This window comes from Pleurodeles waltl, chromosome 1_2 (genome assembly GCF_031143425.1).
Source record: "Pleurodeles waltl isolate 20211129_DDA chromosome 1_2, aPleWal1.hap1.20221129, whole genome shotgun sequence".
Classification (NCBI taxonomy): Eukaryota; Metazoa; Chordata; class Amphibia; order Caudata; family Salamandridae; genus Pleurodeles; species Pleurodeles waltl.
The window spans coordinates 307670192-307692799 of NC_090437.1; the positions used below are offsets into that span (position 1 = coordinate 307670192).

General features: G+C 43.9%; 1 protein-coding gene across 2 annotated transcripts in view; it reads left to right on the forward strand.

Moving 5' to 3' along the window:
* PALM2AKAP2 (PALM2 and AKAP2 fusion) overlaps positions 1–22608 on the forward strand; it is a 735219-nt gene that overhangs the window by 389567 nt on the left and 323044 nt on the right. The gene's annotated exons all lie outside the window — the stretch shown is intronic.

Sequence of the window (22608 nt, forward strand, 5' to 3'; positions counted from 1 at the left end):
TTTTGTTTGAAAGATCTCTCTGTGGAAGGGGTTTTATAATTTGCGTATGGTTTAAAATATAAGATTTTTTGTATAATTTACAAAAAACTCTTCTTTTTTCGTCTTATGAACTTCCAGTTCACAGTATTGTTCTAATCTTCTGTTCCTCAAGATGGGAATGATCTGTGCTGAAAATACTGTCATATCGAAGGAAATGTAATTGCTGATTTTGTAGTGTGGAGTCAGTAGCCAAGCCAATTTTTATGCCCAAGGCTTGACTATTTTAGCCCACAATTCATGGGTACCCTGCTCCTTGTAATGTAGCACCAGGCACAAGCAAGCATACTTTCATATTGTTCTTTTCTCTTTCTGAATACACATGTGCTAGGATATCTAAAATAAGCTAGATAGAGAGCGTGGGGGTACGCGAGGAAACATACTTTTTGAGAACACCAGAAGCCTATATTTTTCTGATGTTAATGCATTTTTTGCATATGCATTCTTTGCAAAAGTGAATTTTAAGTGGTGAGATTTGTTGTTTTATACATTTTTGTAATTCTTCTTTCTAGCCTGTGGTGATTTTTTTTTAATAACATGTTTATATTCTTATGGATGGTGCTCTACTGCCTGGCCGCCAAATGTTCCATCCTAACTACTTGGAGAAATGTTTACATATCCTCGCCCTGTGTTCTTTTCTTTTTGTGCCAGTAATGGGCACTTTTCCCTTCCACCACTAGTTGGCTCGAAAAATCTTACATCAGAGAAAGCAAATTGGAAAGGGACAAATATAAGCAAGGCCACAAAATCCCGCTCCAAGTATAAATGTGGTTACACAAAGCAGGCACCAAATATACTATCAGGAATCAATGGATATCATTTTATTATGTCACTCTGCTGTAAGTTAGTTTCAGTTTAGTTTTTGCCAGCTTCAAAGAAATAAACAGAACAAAAACGAGATCAATATTTATTGTCACGTAAACAGAGGTAACAGCAGCTTGGTGTTGGTTTGTTGGTCAGAGGTGCGTAAGGTAACCAACTCAGGCCCATATTTATACTTTTTGACGCTAAACTGCGCTAACGCAGTTTAGCGTCAAAAAGTTTTGCGCCGGCTAACGCCATTCTGAAGCGCCATGCGGGCGCCGTATTTATTGAATGGCGTTAGCCGGCGCAAGCAGACCGGCGCTGCCTGGTGTGCGCGAGAAAAACCACGTACACCAGGCAGCGCCGGCGTAGGGGGAAAATGGCGCATGGGCGTCTTAAAATGGGGCAAGTCAGGTTACGTCGAAAAAATCGTCGTAACCCGACTTGCGCCATTTATTTTCGACGCCCATCCCCCATCAACATGACTCCTATCATTGTAAAGATAGGAGTCATGCCCCCTTGCCCAATGGCCATGCCCAGGGGACTTCTGTCCCCTGGGCATGGTCATTGGGCATAGTGGCATGTAGGGGGGCACAAATCAGGCCCCCCTATGCCAAAAAAAATTATTAAAAAAAAATAAAAAAAATACTTACCTGAATGTCCCTGGGGTGGGTCCCTCCAGCCTTGGGTGTCCTCCTGGGGTGGGCAAGGGTGGCAGGGGGGGTCCCTGGGGGCAGGGGAGGGCACTCTGGGCTCATTTTGAGCCCACTTGTCCCTTAACGCCATGCCTGACCCAGGCGTTAAAAAGCGGCGCAAATGCGCCGTTTTTAGCCACGCCCACTCCCGGGCGTCTCTTTTGCCCGGGAGTATAAATACCACGTAAAGGCCTGGGAGTCATTTTTTAGACGGGAACGCCTCCCTTGCATATCATTAACGCAAGGAAGGGGTTCACGCTAAAAACTGACGCACATTCCGGGAACTTTGGCGCTATTCGCCTCTAACGCCATAGTATAAATATGGCGTTAGTTGGCGTTAGTTTAGCGTCGAATTTGCGTCGAAAAAAACGACGCAAATTCGGCGCAAACGGAGTATAAATACGGCCCTCAGTTCCTTACATAGTCTAGAGCAAAGGTTCTTAACCTTTTGACTTCTGTGGACCACCACTTAATCATTACTGGAATCCGTGGACCCCCAGTGAACCATTATTGGTATCCGGAGACCCACACTGAGTCATTATTGAACTCCGGTGACCTGGTTTAAGCAATTTTGATGGCTACAAAATATTCACAATACACACAAATAGAAAGTGAAGCATCCATCAAACAAATACACAAATCATTAAATATGTATATAGTTCACACACATAAAAAATCGAAATTTTAATTTTAATTGAAAGGTTGGAGATTTTTTAAATTCAATTGAGGCCACCCATCGTCCGTACTGTATTCCGTTGATGCAACTGCTCTATTCCCATCGTACCAACCTAACTTTTAGCCTCCGATTTTAAATTCCGTCACATTTACAGAATGCTTTAACATTTTCATTTTTGCATTCTGCTTCCTTCTTTATATCCACTTTATTAATTGGTTAGTTTTACTTATTTCCTAAGCAGTTGTGGGCCCCCTGATGCGAACTCCCTGGAGTCCCAGGACTACAGGTTAAAAACCAGTGACCTTTACTCATAAGTATGCCAAAGCTCAACAGGAACACAGGTTATTTAATCTATTGAATCAGTAAGGGTGTTTCAGTTTGAGTGGCATCCCAAAAACGGAATGGGCCTTATTACCTTAAAGCCCAATTTAATAAAAGTACTTAAGAGCAAATCTAAGAGAATGTATTTGATTGAAGGTACCTCATTCATAACCCTTAGCAGTGGTGCTCTTATAAAGCAATGAAAAGACAGACAAGTATTTGTTTAAATGTAATATTCCTCAGATACCTAACTTCACATTAGGGCCCGTATTTATACTCCGTTTGCGCCGAATTAGCGTCGTTTTTTTCGACGCAAATTCGGCGCAAAACTAACGCCATATTTTACTTTGGCGTTAGACGCGTCTAGCGCCAAAGTATGGGCAAATAGCGTCATTTTTTTGCGTGAACGCCTTCCTTGCGTTAATGAGATGCAAGGAAGGCGTTCCCGTCTAAAAAAATGACGGCGACGCAAATGCGTCGTATTTATACTCCCGGGCAAAAGTCACGCCCGGGAGGTGGCGGGTCAAAAAACCCCGCATTTGCGCCACTATTTAACGCCTGGGTCAGGGTAGGCGTTAAGGGGCCTGTGGGCTCAAAATGAGCCCACAGGTGCCCTCCCCTGCCCCCAGGGACCCCCCCTGCCACCCCTGCCCACCCCAGGAGGACACCCAAGGATGGAGGGACCCACCCCAGGGACATTCAGGTAAGTTCAGGTAAGTATAATTTTTTATATTTTTTAATTTTTTTTGGGTGGCATAGGGGGGCCTTATTTGTGCCCCCCTACATGCCACTATGCCCAATGACCATGCCCAGGGGACATAAGTCCCCTGGGCATGGCCATTGGGCAAGGGGGCATGACTCCTGTCTTTACTAAGACAGGAGTCATTTAAATGGCGTCTGGGCGTTGAAAATAATGGCGCAAATCGGGTTGAGGCGATTTTTTTGCCTCAACCTGACTTGCCCCATTTTAAGACGCCCTAACGCCATTTTCCCCCTACGCCGGCGCTGCCTGGTCTACGTGGTTTTTTTCCACGCACACCAGGCAGCGCCGGTCTGCTAGCGCCGGCTATCGCCATTCCATAAATACGGCGCCCGCATGGCGCTTCAGAATGGCGTTAGACGGCGCTAAATTTTTTGACGCTAAACTGCGTTAGCGCAGTTTAGCGTCAAAAAGTATAAATATGGGCCTTAGTGTAGTGATACTCAAAATACTGCCTGTGGGACGCATGCGGCTTTCCTGACCCCCTGGTCGACAGCAGGACTTGGCTGCTGTTTACTACACTCAGCACCAACATTAACAAGCATTTACAATGCATCGGGTCTCGCGTTTGCTCATGTTAGAGCTGATCGCGTTGTAAACTTCTAACCCGACTTTTCACCTATCGGGCAAAAGTGCATTTATGTACATAACCCGAAAAAGTGAAATCAAGTACGTAAAGCGCTCGACTTCTGCCAAGCGAGATCGGGCTCGTAAATTAGAGAAAAAAAAGTCCACGAGCCCGATGGAAAACAGCGAGCCTCGCATGTTTTCTGTACTTGGTCGCTGCGCTGGAGGAGGGCCAGCCACCGGAAAAGGCATGCCATATGCGTGCCTTCGACTAATGAAAGCAAGCGGATTTTATTAGGGAAGCCCACCAACCAATATAAACACTGATGTGAAGTTGACAGGGCTCCGAGCCCTTTTATAAATACAAAAGAGTCTCCCTGCTACACGCATGCGCGAGCGCATGCAACGCAGGCTCGACCCTAAAAAGATGTTAAATAAACAGGCAAGCATCTCTTTAGCAGTTAATTGTAGTTAAAGTGAAGATGTAACTATGGTGTCATGTACTGATTAACTTTAGGAACAACTTCTTGCAAGAAATCTTGCAGCAAAAATGTAAAAATATGATAGAGTCTCTTCAAAATTCAAAAAGTGTATTTCATTAACATGCAGAACAGTTTCAACTTAGTAAAGCAGATATCAGTGCATTGAGAAGTGTTTTTAAAGTGAGAGTTTTCAAACGTGAATTAAGAAACATTCATTCTTAGTCCCCAACCCGACAACAATGCCAATAGTGAACTAAGAGGCAAGTCTGTTGTTATGTGCATCTTTTGGGTGGCCAGGATTGCTATTATACATGGACAACTTTATCATTTATTCAACCAAACACAGAAGGTGGTTTTGGATAGCACACAACCTGAAGCCTTGTATTTCAAAGTACTTATATGTGATAATGTAGAAAAAAGAAGTAATGCAAAGTAAAACAATTTCCTGTGATCACACAATTTAGCCAAGTGAGGAAGCTGGGGTTGATCCTACGTTTTCTGGTTCCACATGTTGCAATTCAGTTCAGCCAATAGCTGTACATGCTTTTCTTCCCCTACACCCACCTTACACCAATCTTCACTCCCCCTCTCCCTCCCCGGAACCCTTCTCCTTCTGACCACCACCCTGCTGGCATCAGTGTTACACTCAGTCACACCACAGACCAAACATTTTGGCCCCTGGGAAAATATTTGTGAGTTACCATGATTTAATGTAATTTTCGAGTAATGTAAAAATCTGTTGGTGTTAGGAGGGGGTGAGCAGTTCGTGGGAAACTGTTGCAATGAAGCATTATTGAGTGGTTTAGGAGAAGTAGTATTTCTCCTTTAAATGAATTATCTGCATGAATTACACAACTGAGTCACATTAATGGGAGGCATATGACAAGATAAGTGAAATCATAGAAACACGTTGATATTTAAGAATACAAGTAACAGCTGTAGAGTGTGTAGCGGGTTTTTGCCAAACTAGTTTGTGAAGTTCCAGAAGCGTAGTATCAACAGTAGCCTCAATCACTATATGTACACAGGTTCTGGCAAACACTGACACCATTTAACATGTGCAACATAAGATTTTTTTCTCAGTCACCCTAACACTAGGTCATGTAAACCGAGTTATTTATGCAAAATGGATAATTAAAAACAAACTGTACATCTAACATGGAATTCGGTGTGATAATCTAAAAAAACACCTTGAGTAGGACAACATAACACCAGTCAAAGTCAAATATCATTCCTCCTTGGTACAAACACCGATCCCTGGCAGTGACCTTTTAAAAAAATGCATCCTAGTAAGGAATAATCTGTTTATGTGCACCTAAAAGGGGAAAGAAAAGCGAAACATACAACGGCAGCTCAGGTACTCAGTGATCATTTATGAGGTGCTTGCTACAAAATAAAAGTAAGAAGATACTCAAGACAAAAGATATATGCCAAATGTCCCTAAATGACTAATATTCCATTTTCAGGCTCAACACTACTCTTTAAACTGATGTGCACAATGTGACTGAGCTTGCATATAAAGAATTGGATGCTAAAATGTGGCGCACCTCCTCAAGTGAACATCTAAGGCGCTCATTTTGAGGGACCTATTAAATTCCATTATGTAACTCCTTGTACTGCACATAAGGCAATTAGGATTTCGCAGCTAGTATCGCAGGCCTGCATTTGTGTCTAAGTATATTATCATTAGGTGAAATCTGCTAAAATCACAAGAGGAACAATGCTTATTAATTATTGAAACATGGAACTGTTGGTGTTGTAAAAGCACCAAAACCCATGTGGTGTTATTGATAAAAACTCAGAATAGCTGCAATTCATCACACTTAATAAATTCAGACCATCACACTATGCCCCGGGCCCACTCATGATGAGCGCCTATGGAGCACTTGCTGAAAGGGTGAGTTTGATTGTTCTTTGGAGGGAAAGAGATGTCTGTATGCATGCTGTTTGTGTGTAAAACACGTGTGTGTGTATGTTTGAAAAGACTGTGTGTATGGGGCGGCGCCCGCGCTAATTCTCAGTGTTTCCTAGCAATTCACTGGTGCCTATTTGAGTGATAATTTCATGGGTAAATATGCCTTTTGGTGCAAGGCAAGCATAATAAACAGCATAGCTGGTTCTGGTGGTAAACAGCAATGTGAAGTGTTGCGAACCTTCAGTGTTGCCATAAAAAGCAGTTTAGCAAAGTGAACAGCTTATATGCTTCTGGTGATAGAGCGTTCCGTCCTAATAAATTACCTGTATTTGGACGCTCTTGGGTCGATGAATCTTTTGACCAAGTGGGGCTCTCTTCACCCGAGATTAGTCAATTTAATCAAATCAATAATCAATAACGAACATAAGCAATGCCCTGATCAACATAACACTTCACAATTAATCCAGAAAACATTTCGGCGAACCATGACCTTTCGGCCATGAATAACCACACCAGTTCATTCAAAGTTAATGAATTTATTTCCCTATATTAACAAAGCTAGCACGATATAAATGTGTCTCAACACCAAATGATATATGTAAATGAACATTAATAGCTGTCCATAACGGCGAAAAAGATGCAATCTATGCAGCATTTGAATAACAATGCAATCGATAATAGCAACGCAAACCACTAAAACTATAATCTGTAATGGGCTAATTGCATACATTAGTCAGCACAACAAGGTCTCAAATTGCATCGTGCAACAAATGAATCCTCATCTAACCTCAAATTAGCATCTGCATGTGGGACTTCATGCAAAAACAATTTAGCAACATTGATTTGGAAAACTCCTAACTAGGGCTCTTATCAAAAATCAGCAGTTGGTTACCTAAAAAGAAACACAATGCAATTGTACATTTTCCTTTCATATTTACCAAATTCAATCAGCATTCAAGGAAGTCTTCGTCTCACAGGTACCGGTTTCGATCAGCATGGGATGGGGGCAAAGGGGGCAGGGTGGACGGGGCAATTGCCTCACAGCGGCAAGATAAAAGGACAAAACTACTACTTCATGCAAAGGGGCAAATCAAAGTTAAAGTCTCTAGGGCGAGAATTACTTAAAGTCTCTTTCTCTCGATTAGAGAAGGCATCAAAGTCTCATTCAAAATGGCGTCGAACATCAATTGGCATCGTAGAAGATGGCAAAATGACGAGGTCGGCAAGATGGGCCATAATGGCTGCAATGGGCAATAATGTCCTCAATGTCCTCAATGGGTGCAATGGGTAATGGCCGCTGGCTAATGGCTAAAAATGTCAAAATGTCCGTTTTCTTCTTGTGCACCAGGTTTTTATAAACAACAGTTCAAATCCAGTAGGGTCTTCCATTGGAGGGTTCATAGGTTGGCTTCAAATTGTCCAATCAAAAACAACAATTCACAAGCTTCTACCTAGGCATACATTATCCTTGGAGTCGGGAACGTAAGTTGCAACATATTTTACCAATTAACTCACTTTCAGAGCTTCCATTGTCTGCACCTGCAGATTGACCTTGGAGCAAAGAAGAAGATGCCAGGCTGGCACGAAACCTTAAAGATAAGCATGTGAACCGATCTCACTGGAAAAGTACAGCTTCAAGCAAGAATACACGTTTTATTAGCACATTGGAAAAACACGAGCATTTAAACCGTGAGACAAGGCAACTAGGCCGAAGCCTCCACTAAAGTTATGCTAAGTTAAAACATTTCAAACAAGCAAATCATAGCACACGTTTACGGTTATGTCAGATTAGTACAATTCTAATACATCACGTTATATAAAGCACGCTTATAAATGTTGGCGAACTACTCTGAGGGCACATTTGTCCCCGTACAATCTTTATTAGTTCGGTTAAAGTCACACTTGATTATTGCGGCACTACGTTTATGCGCTAATAAATGTAAAACCTTCATTTCTGCGTCATCAATCCCTCCTCTGATGACTACTTGTCATCACACAAAACTATTCCCACAAATTTTATTCCATTAAAATTCTGTCAGTTCTCTCTGCCTTTTAGTTCCCCTTGTTCTTGCCTTGTATTCTTCTGCCATTCTTTTCATCATTTTCTCTTCCTTCCTTCTCTTAATTCTTGCCATGATCATTAGTATTCCCCTCTTTATTCCACAAATCCCAAAGATGCAAATTAGTACTATTAGTATTCCCTGTATTATTTTTAGTAATATTCCATTCCAAATGCTACCAAGCCAATTTCCCACTGAAGCAACTCCCTTTCCAACCTTCTCCCAAACTCCTGGTTCTTTCAATTCCTTCAAGTCTGCACTCTCTTTTGTTAGATTTGCAAGCATTGTTTTAATCTTCACACTGTTGTCTGGTATATACGTGCAACAGTGACGCGCACCAAGCATTTTGCAAACGCCGCCATTCTTTGCTAAAAGAATGTCTAGGGCAAGCCTGTTTTGAAGAGTCATAGCTCTTTCTGCTGCAAGTTCAGCATCCATCAGGATTATAGCACCTGAAAACTTTGTCAACATGTTATCCACTATAGTAGACAACTTTCTTATTTTGATGGAATTCAACACAACTCCCAATGAAGGAATCATGGCTCCAAATATATCTCCTACCACAGCAGCTTCGGTCTCTCTTTTCTGGATACGATGAGATCCAGACGTCTTTGGAATCACTGATAGGTCATCCAGTTGATAAACCTTTGGGAACACTATACCCAAATAACATCTCCCCCACCATCCCTTTGGAAGACGATAATAGGCATTATGCCCACAAATGTAATATACACCAGGTATGACAGGGTCAAGTTCGTTCAGCATGAATGTCCATTTGGCCTTAAAGATAAACGTATGTTTACATTCACTCGCTCCCACGAAAACGTTATCATAATAAGATTCACCACGATATATACAAAATTTCCCTACATGCCAAGCGTCTAAAGCTATTTTTCCTTGTGTTTTTATTGCGGCAAAAGCATAGTTATCTACTGAAGTCCTCTTACTTAGCTCCTTTTCTAATTTCGCATTCATTTGTGCCCTTCTATCATCTGTGCGATCTAAAAAGCTTATTTCTACTGTAGAGAGCGAGCAGGTAAGATTTTCCCTATGAGCGTGAGCTGTTTCAAAAGGTTGCATCGGCTCGAAAAATTCCCTCATTATTTTAGCATCCCAATCTTTAGCAATCTGGCTCAGTTGCGTTATTATAGGAACATATGCAAAGGTAACATCATAATTTGAATAAAAATACTGTATGTTAGTTTGACCATAAAATCTAGAAGTTACTAAACTACATGTAATCCCATATGTAAGAGGCATGTGGTGATAAGTCACCCCTTCCGTTACCGATGTCGGTATCTGTGTACACACATAACAATCTTTCGCATCCATAGTCTCAACATATTCTGTTAGTAGGCGATAGAAAACATTATACGAAAGTTCCTTCTTATCATGCAAATGTCTCTCATCTAATTCTAGTCTTTTCAATGCGGTTAGTTCAGTGACAGTAACAGGAGCAGAAGTAGAAGCATCAATTTTCTCATTCTCACCCTTACCACGCGTTGCAAGCACTATTGCCATTATTATTAGTACACATGCAGTTATCAAGCCTATACACGCATATTTACAATATTTCACTCTACTGTTTTGTGTAGCGTACTTAGTCATGATCTGTATAGAATCAGAGAGCTAGAAGCACTTATAAAGAAACGATTTAGCAATTAGTTACAAAGCTGAACGAGCGCAATGTTCACACAGTTTTCTTCAGGAGCCCAGTCACTTATCGGTTAGCAGCATTTGTCTCAATTCAGCAATAACTCAGTCTTTTATCAGTTAGCAACGTTGTCTCAAATCGGGTTTAAGAGTCAATCAGGTTATCAAAGTCTTATCAAGTTAGCAAATGTCTCATCCGGTTTAGCAATGTCTCAGCTGGTTGTATCACGTTAGATTATAGCAAGCAATGTCATTTATCAGTTTTTCTCAGTCAATAGTGTCCATAAAACTTTTCTTTTCTATTGGTATCTCTTCTTCTTCGTTCTCGAGGCTAAGAGATACAAATTCGTCAGTCCAATCGTCATTGACTACATATGCCCATTCTGGACCGGAATATCTCCTGTTTGGTATCCTTTTCCTTTTCAATTTTGCATCTCTCTTTGATTCTGCCTCACTGGTACTTTCCTCTTTGGCCAAGTCTTTTTCTTCACTTGATGTTGGTACCACGACAGACACTTCCTTTCTTTTCTCTTTCACTTTTGGCCCTTCACTGTCGTTCAACTTTTCTCTAGTTCTTAGTTTTACTGGTGATATACTTGGTCTTCTCTTTGCACTGTGTCCACTTGATGGACCTGCGATCTCTTCTGAAGAAGTTTGAACAGTTTTGTTCTGTTCTGCCTTGTCCCCTCCTTCTGGGGAGTCAATCAGGTTTTCCTTTTCTTTTTCTGTACGGTCTGCTTCTGGGAAAGCCCTCCTCTGATCAGGCTCTCCTGCTTCTTCACCTCTTTCGAGCCCTTTGTCACCGTTACTTTCTTCAGGCTCTTTGTCACTTTCAGCTGCTTCAGGCTCTTTGTTACCTTCAGCTGCTCCGTCGCTGTCTGAGGTTTCTCCTTGGTCTTCCCCAAGTGAATCGGTTGTTTCGTCCTCAGAGAATATTTCTCTCTCCTCTATTTCTCCCTGTTCGCTTCTAGTTCTGTTTTGCTCTGTCTCAGCGCTCGGCACTTTGTTATCAGGTACTGGCAGTTTCAGCGCTTCGACTTCCTCATCTGTGGGACACCACACTTTCTTTGTATGACTGGCGTGAATCCAGTTGGGAACTCCCGCACACTTCACAGCGGTAGTGGTCGTCAGGATCACTTGGAAAGGGCCTTTCCAACGGGGTTCCAGACACGACTTCCTCACGTGCTTCTTTATCACGACCCAGTCACCTGCTTTCAGTGTGTGTCCTGGACCTTGGATCGGTGGCAAGGTGGTTGCTTCCACCTGGTGAGAGAAAGAGCGAACCACGTCAGCCAGACCTTTGCAGTAGTCTAACACCATATCATCTGTAATATTCAAAAGCGCGTTTGCGGGAACTGCAGGAAGTCTCATGGCCCTGCCCATGAGAATTTCGTGCGGGGACAATCCAGTCTTTCTGTCAGGGGTGTTTCTCATTGACATTAACACCAAAGGCAATGCGTCAGGCCATTTCAAATTTGTCGATGCACATATTTTCGCCATTCTTGATTTCAGTGTACCATTCATCTGTTCCACCAGTCCTGAGGCTTCAGGGCGATAGCTACAATGCAGTTTTTGCTCAATGTTCAGCGCTGCGCAAAGTAACTTTATCACCTCGTTATTGAAGTGACTTCCTCTATCTGATTCTAAAAAGATCGGGAATCCGAAACGTGGTATCAACTCCCTCAACAATAGTTTTGCAACTGTAAGGCTGTCATTTCTACGTGTGGGGTATGCTTCAATCCAGTGACTAAAAATGCACACAATCACCAACACATACTTCAGACCTCCATGCACAGGCATCTCAATAAAGTCCATCTGCATTCTGCTGAACGGGCCACCCGCCCTGCCAATGTGGCTCATGTTCACAACCGTTCCCTTTCCTGGGTTCATCTGCTGACAAATGACACAACGATGGCAAACTGCTTCTGCAACTTGACGGAATCTGGGGATAAACCAATCAGTTTTGAACAATCTTATCATGGCATCTCTCCCTAGGTGAGCCTGCCCATGATAGAACCGCGCTAGCTGCGATAAGAGACTATTTGGTAAAACAAATTTTCCTTCATTTGAAACCCATAACTCATCTGGTCTCCTTGTACATTGTGACTTAATCCAGGAAACTCTTTCATCCTCCCTGACGCTATTCTGTAATGCTTTTAGTTCATCCATTGTATCCACGACCTTCAAGGCAAATGCTTCGGCTGGTTCGAGCTCTGGCTCACTTATCAAATTCCATTCATCCCTGAGCAATATACAGTTCAAGGCACAAAATCTTGCGACTTGATCCGCATATGCATTTCCCAGAGAAACATAGTCCTGTCCTTTTGTATGAGCACTACACTTTACCACTGCAATTTCGGCTGGCATCTGAATGGCGTGTAACAATTCCCTTATTCTCTCCCCGTTTTTCACTGGGGACCCTGAAGAGGTCAGGAAACCTCTCTGTGACCATAGTTGCCCAAAGTCGTGCACAATTCCAAACCCGTACTGACTGTCAGTGTAAATGGTAACCTTCATCAATGTAGACAGTTGGCATGCTCTTGTAAGGGCTACAAGCTCTGCTACTTGTGCGGAATAGACTCCTTGGAGCCAGGACGCTTCCAAGACACCTGTTACAGTACATACAGCATATCCTGCTTTCAAAATTCCCATCCCATCTCTTAGACATGAACCATCAACAAAAATAATATGGTCATTTTCATCAAGCTTAGTATCCCTAATATCAGGTCGGGGTTTTGTGCAAAATTCAGTCACCTGAAGGCAGTCATGCTCGACGTCTTCAGCGTTCTCAACTTCAGCATTTTCACCGGGAAGCAAGGTTGCTGGATTCAACGTAGTGCACCTTTTCAGCTGCACATTCGGTGAGCCCAGAATTATTGTCTCATACCTTGTGAGTCTTGCTCCAGTCATGTGTTGCGTTCGGGAGCGGGTCAAAAGTATCTCAACTGAGTGAGGGACCATGACTGTTAATGGGTGTCCCATCACTATCCCTTCACTCTGAGTGAGGCTGATACCAACTGCTGCTACGGCGCGCAAACACCCTGGCAGTGCTGCTGCGACCGGATCCAAAGTAGCTGAAAAATACGCTACTGGTCTGTTTATACCACCATGGGCTTGGGTCAAGACAGACAAAGAACATGCATCACGTTCATGACAAAACAGTGTGAAAGGCTTTGTGTAATCAGGCATACCTAAAGCTGGAGCCCTGCACATGCATTCTTTCAATTCAATAAAAGCATCCATCTCATCTCCTTTCAGCTCAATTTCATCCAAGGCATCCTTCTGGGTCAGTTCCAGTAAAGGCTTTGCTAGAGTTGAGAAGTTGGGAATCCACTGGCGACAGTAGCTCACCATCCCCAAAAAGTTCCTCACCTCCCTCCTCGTCTTTGGTGGACTCATTTGAAGTACACTTGTTATTCTTTCCTTCATTATTCTCCGTGACCCTTTCTCTATTTGATGACCCAAGTATTTTACTTTCTTCTGACAGAACTGCAACTTTGAAGGAGACACCTTGTGTCCATTCCTTCCCAAATGGTTCAGTAGAACAATGGTGTCGGCTGTGCAGCCACTTTCTGTCTTAGATGCAATCAGTAAGTCATCAATGTACTGTACTAGGGTTGACTCGAATGGCAATTCTAACGCTTCCAAGTCTTTCTTTAGAATCTGATTGAAAATTGACGGTGACTCAGAAAACCCTTGAGGAATTCGACACCAACTGTAAACTCTGTCTAAGAATTTGAAACAAAAGAGAAATTGGCTGTCCTCATGAAGAGGCACCGAAAAGAATGCTTGTGACAAGTCGATGACTGAGAACCACTCGGCATCGCAAGGGACTTGAAACATTATCACAGCTGGATTCGGTACTACAGGGCAGCATTTAATTATGATGTCATTTATTTCCCTCAAGTCCTGCACGATTCGGACCTTTCCACTCGGCTTTATTAGTCCCATGATTGGTGAATTACATGGACTGCTTAACACTTCTTTCAATACTCCTTGTTTTACAAACTCGTCAATGAGTTGGGCGACTTTCATGAGGGTGTCTTGTGCCATGTGGTATTGTGGGGCCTGGGGAAAGGTTACATTGGGTTTTACGGTCACTTTCACTGGTTCCACTCCTTTCACCAATCCCACCTCTTTTCCTGTCATATCCCACACTTCCTTTCCGACTGTTTCCCGTAATTCAGCTGGAATATCTTCTTCAGTTATCATCGGAAAAAGGTTAATCAGAGGATATTCTTCATCGACAGTTTCCATCTCATCCCCTTCTACACTGTCCTCTTCTTCCCCATCACTGCTCATCTGAATTCTAATTCCATCGTTCGAACACATAATCGAACATCCCAATTTGCACAATAGGTCTCTCCCTAACAGTGCTATCGGGCTTGAGTCACATACCACAAAATTATGTAACCCTTGATAGTTACCAATTCTGACTTGTACTGGATCTGTGATTGGGTTCGTCAGGTGCCTGTTTGCTACTCCCACTACTTGAACTGTTCTCCCTGAGAGTGGCAAATTTGGTACTTCAATGCTCCTAACAGTTGAACGAGTGGCTCCTGTGTCAACCAAGAATGAAACACGATGACCCATAACTCTTCCCTCCACATATGGACCCTTTTGATCAACTTCCAAGGATGCTGCAAGCACACAATTTCCCTCCTCATCTGAACTTTCACTCTCCCATACATTGTTTATTCCATTCTCACTGTGTAATGGGAACTGTTGTACTGTGCCATTTGTATTCATCACCTGACCCGAGACCTGTGGAGGAACCATCATTTGCTGCTGACTCACTGGTGCCAAAGGTATTTGCATTTGCTGATTAGGTACCATGGGAAACTGCTGTTGCATTGGCTGCATTTGCGTCATCTGCATACGGGGCATCTGCATCTGCTGCGGCTGCATGGGCTGTAATCCCTGCAGCTGATTTATGGTCTGAAAATTTGGGTTTGGACCTCTTATTTTCGGTCCCCTCATTGTCTGGAATGCATTGACATCATTGTTTTGCTGACCAACACCTGCACCTTCCTGCACCACCATCGGGCACTCGCGTTTCCAATGCCCGACGATTCCGCACACGTGACACGGCATCACCCTTTTCATTGCCTGCACACCATTCGGAATCGCAACAGTGTTCAAATCCGGACCATTACTCCCAAAGCCTCCTCTGCCTCTGCCTCTCGCCTGTGGCTGAAACACCATGTTTCCCTGCGGCTGTGGCTGCGGTATCTGCTGTTGGAACCCTTGCAACCCTTGCAAACCTGTCTGAGCTGCTTTAAGTTGCATCACCATCACTTTCTCTTTCAACCTTTTCTGTTTCACTTCAATTTCGTCGCTACAGTATTTCGCATAATTCAACACCTCATCAATAGGTTTCGACTGCCAACAAATCAAATGCGTCTTTATCATCTGACTTATCTCTGGTCTCAGCCCTTCCACAAATCTAAACACAAAATGAAGCATGTCCTTCGCCTCTATTGTTTCCGTGCCACTGTAGTTCTTGAACGCCTTCAACAACCTCTCATAGTAACCATGAATCGACTCTTTAGCCTCTTGGGCAGTTCGATCAATCTTCTGCCAATCCACATTTTTCGCGGCAAACTTCGTCTTCAAATGCTCAATCACCTTATAGTACAAGCTCATTACCATAGGTGATGGTGCACCCGTATCCCTGTCTCTCTCTGGTTCACTTGTCGGCCAACCTACAGCCCTTTTGCAGTCTTCCCACAAATCTGCCGGAACCACAATCTCAAAGAGGGTGTTCAGGTCTTCCCAAAGACATTTTGCAAGCTTCACAAACCTATCAGTCTGTTGATACCATTCAATCGGTTTCTCTCTCAGTTTGGGAAAATCATCCGTAAAAGACTGAGGGGGTTATTCTAACTTTGGAGGAGGTGTTAATCCGTCCCAAAAGTGACGGAAAAGTGACGGATTTACCACCAGCCGTATTACGAGTCCATTATATCCTATGGAACTCGTAATACGGCTGGTGGTATATCCGTCACTTTACCGTCACTTTTGGGACGGATTAACACTCCTCCAAAGTTAGAATAACCCCCTGAATGTCGCTTCTGTGCCACGGTACATGTATTAATTTTCCCCCTGCTGTCTCCCTCATTGGTAACATGGTTAGTGCATCACTACTCTGTGGTCTTTTCTCCTTATGCTCTGGGACACTATCTTTTTTCTTTTCCTTTTTCTTTGCCCACCTGCTTTCCCATTTGTCTAAGCACCTCCACACTTGTGCACTCTGCAGCAATTCTCTAAGGTGCGTTTTCATACCTGCTGACCTCATGTGTTCAAAGTCTGTGGTCCCGAAATCCAATCTATAGCTCCTGCTCAAGTGTTTTGTCTTGTCTATCTCAACCCCGTTTTTGTCAGCTATTTCTTGCAACCTTCTATGTACCTTGTTCACTTCTCTCGTAATCCTAGGACATAGATACCTCAGCTCTTCTTCCGAGTAGGACTCTAACCTATTCAAACCCATAGTCCCTTCCACCAATTTTTCTGCTTCCATGTTCAACCTGACCCTATTCAGATAGTCTTCTCCCTTCCCACTGGCTGAGCTTTGTGTGGAATTCAGACTGTTGAACCACTGTGTCAGCTGTTGCGCATTCAACCCCATCAGTGTAGCATTCACATCGACTGCCATTGATGGTTGCGGCAACTTTTCAGTGTTCGATGATAGCGGTATCATCAGTGGGGGACTCGACCTCACCACTGTTGACTGAGCACATATGGGACTAAACTCCATCAAGGACCCAGATCCAGTTGGCAGAGCCGTTATCGGAGTTGTCTCTGGAGTGTTTTCTATGTACCTCCTTTCCGTCCCATTCTGCACCATTGATCATTGACCGCTCATACCTGAGTTAGGCTGAATGTACAAAGGTACCGGTGGACCTACAGTAATGGGTAGGGATATCGCATCTGGGTTCTGTCCATTCCCCAGGTTCTGAGGCATGTTCATTCCCATACTGTGGGTCATCATTGCCGGCATGCCCGTCTGACTCCCCGTCATCTGAGCATGTGCGGTTCCCCCCTGCATCTGCTTTTGAGGCATCAAAAACTGGGTTGATTCAGCTTGTGCCAATGTTGGGTTGCGACCATTCTGTACTCCCATTACGGTTGGATCTAGAATCATTCCCGTACTGTTGTCACTGCTGTAGTACCTTGGGACCTGCGGCTGATAATTTTCTGCTGTTTTCAATATAGGCACATCTGGATATATTCTCCTAACCTGCGGTATCTGCGGGGTGAACAGTAAACTCGGGTCCTTAGATCCCGCTGGCGTTTCTGAATTCGGAGTTTCATTATTCTGTACCGGTGCCAGAGGGGCAGAACTGGTACTTGGACCTTGTTCCTTCTCTGCATAAGGTGGTGGACGGTCGTTCAGCAATTGCATGATGAACTCCTCATCCTCTGACTCGTCTTCTCTCCTTAACTTTTCCTCGTCCTCTCTATCTTTGGAACACCTCCTGTTTGTCTTACAGGTAGCTTTCTTGCCTGTCGCCTCTTCTTCCTTAGCAATTGCGGGAAACAATTTTATCCCCTGCAATATATCTGACCTCCACACCTTCTGTGCATTATCCCACCTAGCGTCCGCTAGTGTCTTTTCTACCTTTCTTATCCTGGCCTCAAACTTCTTTTGCTGTTGCTGTCTAGCCATTAGTTCCCAAATCGCTAGAGCCTCAAACTGTGCTGGCCTTGGAGGTACCTTCATGTCGTACATCGCGAATCTCAAATTCTCTAGGATCCTTATATTGAATGTCCCATGGATCGGGAACGCTACGCTCCCATGTCTCTCTGTCAGCTTGTGCCATTGTTTTAGCCAAAGGCACGGAGCTACCCCCCTTTCCTCCATTACAATGTAAGCTGGTGTACCTTCGGGTGGCGTCTCCTTCCTACGCTCGCTTTAATGTAAGACTCCCCCTTCATCGCACTCTTTAATGCTTTAAAAAATTTCATTTTCTCGTCTTTTATTTCACAAAGTTTGTAATCAATAAGTGACTTTAATTCCCGGAATACTCTTCGCCTGCCTTTCCCCTTCCAATCGAGCCCCACGGACTGCATCCAATCCGTGCGCGACCCTTCTCTGCAACCAACCTATCCCAGCGCGGCTCCTAGTGACGTCACACTCACACACACTGCGGCTGACAAAGCCTCGCGGCTTGTCCTCCTTCACTCAGCTCCTCTCGTAACAACTTGTGGCATGTATCGCGAGCAACCAAATAATAATAAAACAGATCTGTCGGTTTACTACATGAAGGGTAACACAATCGCTTCAGGACCTTAGGGATTTTTCACTAGCCTCGGCAGTTATTCCATCTTTCTCGGTCCCCACTTTCGCAAGCAAATCTGACCCGCAGACTCTGCTCTCAACTTGTCAATGATCTATTCTAGTGCACTTAGAATTTGTCAAACCCGAAGTCGAAGTTTTCTTTCACTCCCTTAACACACGTACCGACTCGTTGACCACGCCCGGTCAACCTATTAAACCGACCAGACCACAACATAAAACAAGTGTCTCATACACTTTTCAACATACTCCGGAGTCTCTTGACCTCGCAGGGCCCGTCTCAACAACAACAACCACGTGGACCTTTTTCTGCACAAAGCGCCACATGCACATGAAGTTCGACGACTTCCCTACTCTCACACTCGGAGTCGCACCTCCGCTATTCTCTAAAATCCTCGCAACCTTTTCAAACAATCTGCGGCAATAAGCTGTGCAAGCGCAAAATCCTAACTTCACTCATACCATCACTAGTACCACCAACGCCGATTCCACACCTCCATTCTCTCCTTTCGCAAGCTCCGAGATCACAGGAAAGTCGCGGGGGACTTAGGGCATCATCATTCTCTCAATCTGTTTTACCCAAGAAAAATCTAATTCAACACCATATACTTCTCGAGTGGGGTCTCAAAGAGCGTAACCTTCAATTCAACACCATATACCTCTCGAGTGGGGTCCCAAAGGGCGCAACCGTTACCTCTCGAGTGGGGTCCCAAAGGGCGAAACCGTCCTCTCGAGTGGGGTCCCAAAAGGGCGTAACCGTCCTCTGCTACCATCTACTGATAGAGCGTTCCGTCCTAATAAATTACCTGTATTTGGACGCTCTTGGGTCGATGAATCTTTTGACCAAGTGGGGCTCTCTTCACCCGAGATTAGTCAATTTAATCAAATCAATAATCAATAACGAACATAAGCAATGCCCTGATCAACATAACACTTCACAATTAATCCAGAAAACATTTCGGCGAACCATGACCTTTCAACCATGAATAACCACACCAGTTCATTCAAAGTTAATGAATTTATTTCCCTATATTAACAAAGCTAGCACGATATAAATGTGTCTCAACACCAAATGATATATGTAAATGAACATTAATAGCTGTCCATAACGGCGAAAAAGATGCAATCTATGCAGCATTTGAATAACAATGCATTCGATAATAGCAACGCAAACCACTAAAACTATAATCTGTAATGGGCTAATTGCATACATTAGTCAGCACAACAAGGTCTCAAATTGCATCGTGCAACAAATGAATCCTCATCTAACCTCAAATTAGCATCTGCATGTGGGACTTCATGCAAAAACAATTTAGCAACATTGATTTGGAAAACTCCTAACTAGGGCTCTTATCAAAAATCAGCAGTTGGTTACCTAAAAAGAAACACAATGCAATTGTACATTTTCCTTTCATATTTACCAAATTCAATCAGCATTCAAGGAAGTCTTCGTCTCACAGGTACCGGTTTCGATCAGCATGGGATGGGGGCAAAGGGGGCAGGGTGGACGGGGCAATTGCCTCACAGCGGCAAGATAAAAGGACAAAACTACTACTTCATGCAAAGGGGCAAATCAAAGTTAAAGTCTCTAGGGTGAGAATTACTTAAAGTCTCTTTCTCTCGATTAGAGAAGGCATCAAAGTCTCATTCAAAATGGCGTCGAACATCAATTGGCATCGTAGAAAATGGCAAAATGACGAGGTCGGCAAGATGGGCCATAATGGCTGCAATGGGCAATAATGTCCTCAATGTCCTCAAAGGGTGCAATGGGTAATGGCCGCTGGCTAATGGCTAAAAATGTCAAAATGTCCGTTTTCTTCTTGTGCACCAGGTTTTTATAAGCAACAGTTCAAATCCAGTAGGGTCTTCCATTGGAGGGTTCATAGGTTGGCTTCAAATTGTCCAATCAAAAACAACAATTCACAAGCTTCTACCTAGGCATACATTATCCTTGGAGTCGGGAACGTAAGTTGCAACATATTTTACCAATTAACTCACTTTCAGAGCTTCCATTGTCTGCACCTGCAGATTGACCTTGGAGCAAAGAAGAAGATGCCAGGCTGGCACGAAACCTTAAAGATAAGCATGTGAACCGATCTCACTGGAAAAGTACAGCTTCAAGCAAGAATACACGTTTTATTAGGAAATTGGAAAAACACGAGCATTTAAACCGTGAGACAAGGCAACTAGGCCGAAGCCTCCACTAAAGTTATGCTAAGTTAAAACATTTCAAACAAGCAAATCATAGCACACGTTTACGGTTATGTCAGATTAGTACAATTCTAATACATCACGTTATATAAAGCACGCTTATAAATGTTGGCGAACTACTCTGAGGGCACATTTGTCCCCGTACAATCTTTATTAGTTCGGTTAAAGTCACACTTGATTATTGCGGCACTACGTTTATGCGCTAATAAATGTAAAACCTTCATTTCTGCGTCATCACTGGCGACGTACAAGCCAAGAACATCCAAATAAAAAAAGGACTATTTACGCAATAACCCCAAGTTATTTACATAATAATTTACAAATTTTGTATGCCTGTGCGTAACAGAGTACACTAATACATCTGAGTTCCTAACATTATCTAAAGTCTGTTCCTGCGTAACCACTTCAGTGACTGCGGATCAGATCATGACTTAATCCTAGGGAGACACCTGGCTCTTGCTACATCCACATCTAGGGATAGGCCCTCCATATGGGAGCATCCTCCCCCCCTCCTCCCGTTTCAAATCATCTTCCTACGTAGAATGCCTGTGCCGTGGGCCTGCCAAAGATGCCAGAGCAACCGCACGCAACCCCGTGCCCCGGAATGTCGTCTTGAATTCCCAGGCAGCACCCCTAGCAGGGTCCCATTACCTTGGTGTCCTGCTCCGGAAAGAAAAGGTAAAGCTAATTGCACCATCAGTAATGATCTCACCCAGCCACAATCCACCATAGTCAACTGAGTACCAGTCGCCCTTTTTTCTACGGGCGGTGAACTAGCCAAGCCAGGAAGTTTCCCAAAAACATTTTATTGCCATCCCGCAATAGGTGCACCTCATCCTGCAGTAAGAATCGTTCGCCCTGTATATAGCCGTGGGAAATGACAGCCAGCTTCGGTGGCCTGAATAGCTTGGCAACCTTGCTGTTTACCCTCCTCAATGAATCATAAAGGGCCTTAACTGAAATGCCGCCCCTCCACTGAAGAAAGGGAAAGATATTGGACTAGGCGAGCACTGTATGTGGACATTTCTTTTGTCAATCTGCCAACTACCAAGACCACCATTTCTAAATGTTGTTGCCGACCTAGGGGAACCAAGTAATTACCATCTAGATGAAGAATAACGACGTCCAGAACCAGCCTTAACTGGGTGAGGCAAAGCCCACTGCTTCCAAAGAAAGCAATGCAGTATCCTGCCCATAGAGCGTGTGACGCAAAAGCACTCCTTTCATACTGTTCACCTGCTCGCCGCACACATGAGTAGCTGATGACCCAAACCTCAGCAATCCCTGCAGCTCCTGCGTACACCAGAACCCTCTCAACCTCCAGAAAACAGCACCGGACATCTAAAGGAAGGACATGATAAAAAATAAGAGAGGGAAGAAGCAAGCCCTCACAGCATATGCAGTCTTGCATATCTTTCATAACAATTTGAGGCCCACCTGCCAATCCTCCTAATCGCTGAACTGGAGAGCCCCATTGTCACAGGCACGGTGGCAGCTCTGATCCTGAAGGAATGAGTACTGAATCAGAAGGATTAACAACTGCTGCGGATAGGGCACTTGAGAAATTGTGAAAACTGGTACCTGGTCAGCGGTGTACAATCCACATGCATTAAGACTGCCCCCTCCACTTCTTTGGGTCGCTGAGCTAAGAAGACTTTCAAATTAAAAACCGGACAGCACTCACCACCCATAACCATCCATAACAATATGTGATCACCCTTCCCCTCTTGATCCGTCTTCGTATGAGGAATGTTGATTGTCAGAGTCCTCGACCTATCCAACCAATGAATGTTTGCCAACTGTAGCACCCCCTTCAACATTGCTCTTATTTCTAGCCACCAACTCACTGAGCCTGATGGCACCATAAAAGCCCAAGGTAAAAGCCATCCTAAATAAGGCGGCCTCCACCAGGGAGTTTAGTATCCTGTCCGGTCCCCTCGAGCCGCTGCCAGCATTTCAAAGCCCTCCGTAATAGGAAAGAATTTGTCCCATCAGGCGGCCCCGCAACTGCACAAAGAAGGATATGGCAGCAATGTGGCACCTAGCGCATGCAAGTGACCTCCTCTCTTCTCAAGAATCCAATTATTGATGACGCATCAGACCAATTCGGTAACCCAGCGTGCCCCTAG